Raw genomic sequence first — 7,665 nt, 5'->3', positions numbered from 1 at the left:
ACAAGAATAATACAAATTAAAAGGTTGTTAACTTCACGGTCAGTGAAGGCTGTGAGAGGAGAGCACTGGCTGTTGATGGAAGTGTAAGCAAGTAGATTATTTTGAAAGGTGATTTGGCAGCATTTGTTACAATTTTAAATGGCCATTTTACTCCGTCAATTCTATGCCAAAGAAATATTCTTATATATGCCCCAAATGTCTTTATAGTGATTTTTGCTACTATAATGTTTATAATAAGAAGACTCTACCATAGTAAAAGCCCATCACCTGGGAGTGGGAAGGTGGGTATGGCATGGGATATTCTGTTTCTATGGAATATTGTGCTGCCATTAAAATAAATGAAGTAGGGGTGCTGGGTGGCTCAGTTAAGCATCCATCTCTTGGTTTCAGCTCAGGTTGTGATCTCACAGCTCTGCACTGGCAGCGAAGAGCCTACTTGGGATTCTCTTTCTCTCTCTCTCTCTCTCTCTCCCTTTCTCTCTGCCCCTCCCCTACTCTCTCTCTGTCTCAAAAATAAATAAACCTCAAAAAATTTAAAAATATAAAATAAATGAGGTAGTATCTGTATATTCCAACATGAAAACATCTCCCTGACACTTAGGTGATAAAAAATGGAATCACAGAATGACTTTAATCTGATCTAATTTTTTTTTTTAAAAAACGCCTGTACACAGATGTGTATATAAATTTATAGAACCAATGAGCTTCAATCTACCAAGAATGCTTACCTCCATGTAGGAAGTAAGAGTTGAGGGGCTAATAAAGGAAGACTTCCTTTCCACATAATTTCTATTGTTCAGTATGTGTATTCGTTTTTGATTGTTACATCTGTATATTACTTGTTTGTAAAAAGCAAACAAAATATTTAAGTATTATTATGTGATGTCCATGCAGATGCACTAATGTTTATTGCAGACTTTTTTACTGTAGCATGTAGAGAGTTTAAATTTAACAAAGTTGAAGGCTAAGCGCAGTGGAAGTCTTTCTGCCATTTTTTCTGTCATTTTTCAAGAAATCTCAGCACACTGTAAACATTTTGCTGGAGAAATGTGTGAATCTGTTATCTTCCAGATAGTCTGAATCTTTTCCCGGCCTTGTCACTGTCCAGGTCAGCATTGCTTACTCAGGATTCCAGACTGAGCCATGGTGGACGAGGTGGTGACGGTGTTGCAGCCTGGGGACTTCCAGTCATTATTTTCTTAACAGCAACACCCCCCTGCCCCCTGCCCCGCCCCGAACCTGGTTAAGCCACTGGAGACAACTTGCTCTACGAAAATCCTCCCTTTGGCTCCTCCCTATTCAGAAAGGAGGAGGATTTTCAAAGGAGATTCTGAAATCTCCATGCCAACCTGGGTATATTATTAAAGCTATTTTATATAATACTTCACTTTCAAAGGAGTTTAAATTTTATACGTTGCTTCAGTCTTTTAGGAAGTCAACTTACATACCCCTGTTAACTCCTCCGCAGTGGGCATTTGCAAATTCCCTTATTGCGTGTTGCATCTTCTTTATGAGACCAGCTGCTGAGGAAATCACCCCCCACCCCGTGCCCCATCCTGAGACATTTTATACTTTTTTTTTTTTTCACGAATTCTTTCAAGTATCTTCTCAGCTTCACTGAGGATTTCTTTGGCTTATTTCAAGAAGGACCCAGTGAATTCAGGTATTATTTCTCAATTTCCCCCCTTGTTATGATGTATAGTTCTTCACGTCTCACGGTGAGAAGAGATAACCATGGTCTATCACACTGGGGATACCTGGATTTTCAATACAAATTATACAAGACTGATGTCCAAATATCTGATGCTAAGACTCCATTTTTGGCTTGTGATGAAATGTCGTATTAACCACATACTATTTTCTACCAAGCTCCCTTTCACTTCCAACACTTCAAAAGTCAACACTCTCCTTTACCTCTCACTCTAGACCTAAAGATGTGGCAGCAGTTGAGGGAGGGGTTGAGATAGCACAAGTCGTTCACGGATTTTGACAAAGGATGCTGTAAATAATGTACCAAAACCAGCCGGTGGGGAAAATGAACAAAGTGTAATAACTGCTGTATTTTAGGTCCCTCACCTCTCAGAACACCAATGAATGCTGACAACTTGGTCTACAGGTGTACAGGCAGTGACAGATCATGAACATTCCTATATGCTTGTTTATTTTCCCGTAGGAAGTTGGGATGAGAGGGGAATATGATCACACTGAAGTTTTAGAAAGATCATGTAACAGCAGCGTAAAAGAGTAACTGGAGGTATGAAGGGAGACTAGAGGCAGAAAAATAAAGTGGCCACAATCCAGCAAACTTTGTTCTTTCAGACGCTTGTCACAAACATCGTGAATTTACAGACTTGATCACTTTTTTCTTGCTTGCCAAGGATTGGAAGAGTAATTATGTCATACTCAGTCTGACCAATAGCCAAAGGGCTGTTTTGAATAACTGCCTTCCAGTTATTAAGAAAAAACAGACCCAATTAAGGAAAGCTGCATTGGTGTTGCCATCGTCAGGGATGATACATCCATACTTAGCCTTTCATCAGAGCATCAGTGACCTCTGAGTTCCCTTTTTGGGTCACACTTTTGGGCATAAAGCTTGACCATTAGATATTGTGCAAAGGCGTCAAGAAAAGACAAGGTGCCAAGAGCCTGCTCGATCCACCAGAGACTGGACATGCTCTGTTCTTTTAACTATAAAGCAATAGAGTTTCTCGTGTCATGTGACGGGTAGTTGGGATTGCTACTTTTGTTTATGCACAACCTATTTTTAAAAAAAGTATCATTCAGAGGGATGAGGGTACATCAAATATTAATATGAGCCTAATAAAACCCTCTTAAACCTATCAACAAGTACAAGGCTAGACTGATTGTATAACTGGGAACAGACAGAGGAACACAGATTAAGAGATGTTTAGAAAAAAACAATGGATAGGTCTTGGTAACTGGATGTGGGTCATATGCTATCAGGAGGAATCGAAGACGACTCCCATTTCTGGCTTCAGGTACTGGACAGGTATTAATGTCATTAATTAAGCTAAGGGATAACAAAGGGGAATATGTCATAGAGAGAAAATAGCAAGTCTACTTTCAAGGTGCTTCTGGTACATTCAGGAAATGAGAGAATGGACAAAACTTGGAATACCCAAGCCATTCAATACATACTTGTTGAACGAAAGTTCAGGAGAGAAGCTTGAGCTGAACTAACCTTCGGGAGTCAGCAGCAGACAGACAGGAGTCAAAACAACTGAGGTCGGGGAGCTCCTTCAGGGCACAGAGTGGAGACAACCTTAGCCAGATCCTTGTGGTACCCATGATGGGACAGCAAAGGAAGGCAGGCTTGGATACTTGATGGAGACTTTGTGTGAGAGAGAAAAGGGAATCTGGAAAACACTGGTTTCACAGTGCAAGGGAGGAGGGAATTTTAATGTGGGAATGTCACCAGATCAAAATGTCATAGAAAGAGGCAGTAAGTACCAGAAAGCATCTATTGGATTCAGGAGTCTAGGCAATCACTGGTGCCCTCGGCAGAAGCAGCTTCAGTGGTGAGTCACCGCGTCCTACTAAAGTGAAGGGAAGTTAGGTTGGGAATGAAGATATGGAGGTGGAAGATTACACTGCTCTTTCATGATGTTTGACTGTAACGCAGTTGATAAGTCAGTAATCAGAGTAGGTAACAGAGTTGAGGAATGGAGTAAACATTCTCACAACCTAAGGCCAAGAAATCCATTGTGAAGATGTTGATGACAAAAGAGATGAAAAGATACCAAATATTCTCCAAGATGGAGGACAGAGCAAAGTAGATCGTGGGTACACATTCATTTGTACTTGAGGGGCTAAAAGTGGAGAGTTGCAGCTGATAGCACTGGTTATCTCTGTGAATCAAATTTTTTACCTAAGAGGGGGTAGGAGTGGGGTTAGGGGACTTTAAGAAATGAGTCAAGAATTCAAATAGCTTATGTTGGGATAAGGAGGATTGGATCAGGGATGTGGAAAGGGATTGTTGACTTGGCATTCCAGACTCATCTGAAGACAAACATAAAATTGTAGCAGCACAAATCTATGTATCGTGAACTTCCCCCCTGCCCTGGAAGCCCCTGCTACTCAGCCGCCAAGATGCGACTGAAGAAGGCAGATGCTTGTAATGATTCAAGATTTGTGGATTACAGAGAGGCCACAAGTGGGAGCCACAGAAGGTGAGGACAAGCGGAAGTGAGAGAGCTGGGAAGACAGCGGTTGAAGAGACGACCAGGGGATGGGATCTGATGAGGATACTCAGAGCCATGGCAAATTAACTGAGGGTTAGAAGACTGAGAGTGCCATGGGCAGGTGTGGTGGGTGCAACACAGCTGGAGAGTTGGGAGGTTCATTCATATCTCTGAGGCGTAACGGGGGATGAAAAGCCACAGAAATCGAGGTTGGAGTGTTTGCTGGGTTCTCTCTATAGATGCTGAGGTTCCCGAGTGGTGGTAAAAATGGGGCAGACAGGAAATCTGTCATGTGGATGCTGAGTGTTTGGTAAACGCTGGAGAAGACTCAGGAAAACCCAGGCTGGTAGATGTGACAGAGCAAAAGGGGGCACAATTCTTTGACATGCCTCTTACCCACAGATAGGGTCTGGCTTCCCTCCATCTGAGTCTGACTTGGCCTGGGACTTCTTGGACCACAAGAGCGTGGTGGATGTGCCCCTATTCTAGTTCGGGCCTAGAGTGAGGATGGAGCGAGGGTGGAGGAAACAGTCCTGAGCAACTCTTACCCCGGTTAGGACCCTGATCTCTTAACTGGTCTGCCCCTTTCTGTTGCTGTGTTTCTACCATTATTCTCAACAGCAGGTTCAGAATTATTCCTTTTGTTTATTTATTTATTTGGGGGGGAGGTGGGAAGAGAGAGAGGGAGAGGAGAGATTCCCAAGCATTCCAATTCGCACTGTCCATCCATGTGGAGCCCAACGTGGGGCTCAATACTCATGAACCTTGAGATCATGACTTGAGCCCAAATCAAGAGTCGGATACTTAACTGACTGAGCCACCCAGGTGCCCCCAGAATTACTCTTAAAATCTAAGTCAGAACGTGCCTCCCTAGCTCCTGACTCTTTAGGCCACTCCATCTCACTCCGCATTAAGAGCTGAAGCCTTTGCGTTGACCTCCTAGATCCTGTGAGATCTGCTTCCCCATTATCTCTGCCTCATTGTTAGCGTCTTCCCTCTGTTCATCCACAGCTGCCTTGCTCTGCTTCAAACTTGCCAGGCAGCCTCTCACTTTAGGGGCCTTTGTACTTGGGGTTCCTTTAGTGTGAAAAGCTGTCCCCTCAGATAACTGCACGGCTCACTCCCTCCGCTTTTACTCACAAGTCACCTCCGTGAGGTCTTCTCTGAGCACCCCAGCCTTTCAAGCCCTGCTCCTTTGCTTCATTTTGATTGCCTGCGTCACTAACATATAGCATAGATGGCATTTATCTTGCTTATCTCCCTTATCAGAGTGTAAGTTTCTCTTAGGGACAGGAATTTTTGATCCGTGTCATTTGCTGCTGTACCCCAAGAGCCTGAAACAGTATCTGGCACCCAGTAGGTAGGCCGTATCCACGAAATAAGTGAATCTGCTAGACCTATTCTAGGGCTCAAGATTGCCTCCAGCCCAGTCCTAGGATGTGGCATCAGTCTAGCTGACACTTGCCCTTGAAGTATTCTAAGAAGAGTTACAGGATTTGGGTTTGCAGAGTTCTTGGCCCCTCTGTGAAGGGTGAGGAGAGGAAGCAGTTGTGAATCCAGGAAGCCCTAACAATCTATAGTTTGGCCTGGAGTCATCCGCTTCTGGCGGCTGAGCTGACCCGCCTCCTGGCAGCCTGGCATTTTAACAGAGCCCACAGACAGGGAACCCTGATCCAAGTCTTCTGTACTCACACTGTGCCTAGCTCTCAATTCCTTTGTCTGGCTCCCCGAGCTTTCCTTTTAAAGAATTAGACTGTCAAGAAAATGCTCAACAGAAGGCATGGGGCCCGAAACATTATGTAAAGAGTCATCTTCAAGCAGAAAATAGTGTGAAATACTTTGTACTCACCACATCAACTGCTACTCTGTTCAGGTTAGAAGTCGATGCCGTAACAAAAGAGCCTTCTTATGGGATAGGTGGTGAAGAATTCACATTCGGAGCAGCCAGAGGGATTGGAAATGTGGCAGCTGTCAACGCGCTCCCCAGGAGTTTCACTGTGTTAGATTCAAGAGCTAAAGTAGCTCTAAGTTTATTATTTTTAATTTTGTTAATGTTTTATTTATTTTTGAGAGAGCACAAGCAGGAGCAGGGGAGGGATGGAGACACAGGGGGACAGAAGATCCGAAGCAGGCTCTGTGCTGTCAGCACAGAGCCCGATGAGGGGCTCCAACCCACAAACTGTGAGATCATGACCTGAGCCTAAGTCAGACGCTCAACTGACGGGGCCACCCAGGCGCCCCAGGTAGCTCTAAGCTTAGACCCCCTAGACAAAGCTTCAGTCAGAGACCAGCCCAAGACTGGGGGACTGCTATCCAAACTCTGGGGACAGGAAAGTGAGGAGATATCTAGCTACCTTTCCTACTTGCTGTGACAAGGACTTACAGACGGCGGCCCTCTGCCTGGCAGCCATGGTTCCCAGATTGCATGCCTCAGTGGGAGACGAGGGCACTGTTGACACAGGAGCCTTCCCATTGTCTGTGGCTCCCTCTGTGGCACTTCCACAGAGTTCGTCCCCCCTCCATTCCAGAATCAGACTTGAAGTAATGCTGGATGGAACGACACCCTGGCTGGATCTGTGGTTTCCCTGGCACACCCACTTCCCTAGCATCCAGGCTCCAAAAGGTTTCTTCCTTTCCCCTGGCAGTAGCTTTTTCTTTTGAGCTTTCATATGTAAAAGCACCACTGGTGGCCAAGACCCAGAGCTCTGTAGCTAAAAGCTCACAGGGATGCCAGTTCGAGTCTATTAGGATATACATGAGAGCCACCATCTGGATGGTGTAACGATTATTAGCCTGGGAAGCTAATCATCACAGAGCTAGATCAAAAGGGACCATACAGAGATAGTAAATTACAATAAATTGAAATCAAGAGAATCCATGGAGATACTAAAAAGACATAACACACCCATTAAAAAGAAGACAGGAACTTTAATCTTTTCTCAGAAAACGCTCTTTGAAATGTACTGACCGACCGCCTTCTGGAGGCTAAGAGGATGAGGTGACAGGCCCATTTGTCTCACAGACTAAGCTGGAAATAATCAACTCACAGGCTCAGGACTCCTCTGCGTGCAGCCTACGGAAGCAAACAGACTTAAGAATGGCCTTTACGTAGTAAGTATAGTTCCGCTGTGACGAGCACCATGATGTGTTTGAACAGAGAGGGGCAAGATGACAACACAGCCTCAGAGACATGCTTTCAGGGTAATACACTGCTGAGTCACAGTCCCTTTCTCAGTAACAATGGAACGTTCTGACTCCTCCCGTTTACCTGGGGCTATGCATTTAAACGCATGCCTGTTCCCCTCCCAGATCCATCACTGATATTGGCAAGGTAGAGGTGGTTAAGAGAATAGGATTTTACAGTTAAACACATGATGGAATAATGCGGAACAACTTTAAAGTCAAATCAAATTGGGGAGCCTGGGTGGCTCGGTCCATTAAGCTTCGGATTTCAGCTCAGGTC

This window comes from Panthera leo, chromosome B1 (genome assembly GCF_018350215.1).
Source record: "Panthera leo isolate Ple1 chromosome B1, P.leo_Ple1_pat1.1, whole genome shotgun sequence".
Lineage (NCBI taxonomy): Eukaryota > Metazoa > Chordata > Mammalia > Carnivora > Felidae > Panthera > Panthera leo.
Note: the sequence above shows the minus strand (reverse complement) of the source record.